This window comes from Felis catus, chromosome A3, assembly GCF_018350175.1.
Source record: "Felis catus isolate Fca126 chromosome A3, F.catus_Fca126_mat1.0, whole genome shotgun sequence".
Classification (NCBI taxonomy): Eukaryota; Metazoa; Chordata; class Mammalia; order Carnivora; family Felidae; genus Felis; species Felis catus.
The window spans coordinates 111,121,713-111,125,098 of NC_058370.1; the positions used below are offsets into that span (position 1 = coordinate 111,121,713).

General features: G+C 41.3%; 1 pseudogene; it reads left to right on the forward strand.

Annotated features, from left to right (window-relative positions):
- Positions 1-235: 235 nt before the first annotated feature.
- LOC101083764 lies at positions 236-1,501 on the forward strand (annotated as a pseudogene).
- The last annotated feature ends 1,885 nt before the right edge of the window (positions 1,502-3,386 follow it).

A 3,386-nucleotide genomic window follows, 5' to 3' on the forward strand; every position in this document is an offset into this window, starting at 1 on the left:
CCCAGGTCCAAAGTTCCTAGTGTATAAAATGGAAGAGGTTGTCAAGGTCACTTTTACTATTCTTTTTAAGCTGAAAATATGATTTGGTGGATTATAAGGTAGAAAGAATGCTTTGGAATGGGAGATACTTTTCAAAAAAATAGGTAAATTTCTGGTTCTTTGTTCCTCCTTGCTTGACAGACAGCTAGCTGTATCTTCTGGTGCAGTGCCAGCCACATCCCTGAGACATGATATGATGATGAAGGTTGGAGTAAAAGAATTTGTCATATTGGGCACCTGATTACCAAGTCTGCTTTTAACTCTGGCCAAGTGGATATTGTTGCCATCAATGACCCCTTCAATGACCTCAGATACATGGTCTATATGCTGCAGTATGATTTTGCCCACAGAAAATTCCATGGGTCAGTCAAGGGTGAGAATGGGACACTTGCCATCAATGGAAACCCTATCTCCACCTTCCAGGAGCAAGATCCTGCCAACATCAAATAGTGATGCTGGTGCTGAGTATGTTGTGGAGTCCACTGGGGTCTTCACTACCCTGGAGAAGGCTGGGGCTCACTTGAAAGGTGGGACCAAGAGGGTCATCATCTCTTCACCTTCTGATGATGCCTCCATGTTTGTGATGGGTGTGAACCATGAGAAGTATGACAACTCCCTCAAGATTTTCAGCAATGCCTCCTGCACACCAACTGCTTGGCTACTTTAGCCAAGGTCATCCATGACAACTTGGCATCATGGAGAAATTCATGACTCCAGTCCATGCCATCACTGATACCAAGAAGGTCAGAGAGGCCTCTCTGGGCTGTGGTGTAATGGCCAAGGGGCTGCCTAGAACATCACCCTGGCTTCTACTGGTGCTGCCAAGGCTATAGGCAAGGCCATCTCTGAGCTAAATAGGAAGCTCATCTGCATGGCCTTCTGTGTCCCCACCTCCAATGTGTCCATCATGGATCTGACCTACTTCCTGAAGAGAGCTGCCAAATATGATGACATCAAGAAGGTGGTGAAACAGGAATTGGAGGGTCCTCTTAAGGGCATCTTGGCTACACTGTGGACTAGTTTGTCTCCCATGACTTTAACAGGAACACCCACTCTTCCATTTCGATGCTAGGGTTGGCACTGCTCTCAATGGCCACTCTGTCAAGCTCATTTCCTGGTATAACAATGAATTTGGCTATAGAAACTAGGTTGTGGACCTTATGGGTTAACATGGCCTCCAAGGAGTCAGAGACCCTGGGACCAGCTGAGGGCTGAGAACAAGAGAAAGAGAGAGGCCCTCAGCTTCCGGGGAGTCCTTACCCCAGCTCATCCTCCAACACACTGAGAATCTCCCAACCTCCACAGTTTCCATCCCAGACACCTTGAAGAAGGGGAGGGCTCGGGGAACCCTACTTTGTTATGTACCATCAATAAAGTGTAGTGTACTATAAAAAAAGGTAAATTCCTATAAAACATAAATTTTAACATATGCCTTAAAGTAAATCAGGAAGGGGGATTAGTGGAGTCAGAACAACTTAACTTGGGGTTAAGAAATAACCAAATTCCAGGAGCAGCAAGGAAATAAATGTGGTTGCAGTGACATGTATGGGCCAGGACTGTGAGAGATGAGAGATGGGCTTCTCTGCCCTAATGTTTCCAACAGGGCCAAGAGATTTGTTATACACATAACAAAAACAAAAAGACAAAAAAAAATACTCATACATAAAAGAACCTCTTTATTGAGAAGGTTCCAATTATCCAACTTTTAGAATCAGAATGCCTCAATGTGATGAATTACCCAATTACATAAACTCCCAATTATGCAGATAGATTTACATTTTGTGACAATATTTGACCAATTTGGAAAATAACAGAAAAATAACACATTTTTTGTGTGTGTGGAAGTATTTGAAGAGTTTAGAAAACACAGAGAAAAAATTAGAACCTCTCTCTCATCCATAAATAATTATTGTGACACAAAAATAGATGGACCATGAAGAAATTTGGAGAAGGAAGTTTTTAAGAGAAAATAAAGATCTATAATACATCTGTAAAGAGCATCAGAAGGGGGTTGTGTGAAATAGAGTGAAAACATTATAAATTGGAAGGTAACTTGACTTGTTTTTAGCCCTACATTATAATTATTTGAGAATAATAGTCATATATTTATCACTTGAGTCACATATTTTCTACCTGATTCAAATACACTAAATTTTTCATACTTAGTAATTTTTTCTCCTTATTGGTGACAAAAGTGCAGAATCTGCGGTGTATTTTCATATTGGCATTGGAGACTAGCAATCTGGATAGGTGAAGGAAATCCTGATGAATCCAGGAGAGATGAAGCACCAAATTGAAAGGTAATGCATAGGAGACACTGTTGGTTATTTAAGCAACAGGCATTTATCCTGCCCTTCCCTATTAACAGATTCTGATTTTGTTCAGTAATTCAGGTGAGTGGCAATGTACTCAGGGTAGGTGGATCCCTTCTTGGGTTCCATGGGCTGAATCACGGTTAGACTAACCAAGGCAGGGTAGTCCTTTGCCCATGAGTGATTAAGGGGTGGGAATGGGGCATATGACCCAGTTCTGACTCATGACTTAGAAGAAAGTGTTTGCTGGGGAATTCTGGGAAAGATTTTTCTTTCTGATAAAAATAGACACAAGTAGGAAGAGATACCTTCCCATTTCTTTTCTGCCTTTGCGTGTTGTCAAATGAAGAGATGATGTTTGGTACCATGGCAGCCATCCTATGTTCATGAAGAGAAAGGTAAAAATATCTCAGAGAATATAACCCAGAGCCCTGACACTGGAGGCCTCATTATTTAACTAACCTTGAAAACCTATAACTTTGATCTTCTTGTTTTTTGAAATAGTTACCTCATCTAAGGTTTTTTTGTTATTTGCAGGCAAAACTATAGACCTAATCCTATTAATGTGTGTTCACTATGAACTCAAACAGTACTGAATTTGAATCGAGGCTTTAGCAGTTAATATCTGTATGACCTTTATAGATCATTCTTAACTCTTCTGACCCTCAGTTTTCTTATCTCTGAAATGGGGATAATACTGGAGTCCAACTCCCTGGATTGTTGAGAGGATTAAATGACATACTGCATTTAGAGCAGTCAATTAAATGCTGGCTACATGGTGAACACACATGCAGAAGTTAACCATATTTTTAAAAAAGTTTATTTATTATTTTGAGAGAGAGTGAGAAAGAGCGGGAAAAGGGCAGAGAGAGAGAGGGAGAGAGAATTCCAAGCAGGTTCCTCACTATCAGTGTGGAGCCGGATGTGGGGCTCGAGCCCCTGAACCGTGAGATCATGACCTGAGCCAAAAACAAGAGTCTGACGCTTAACCCACTGAGCCACATGGTGACCCCAGAAGTTAACTTTTTGTTTGGT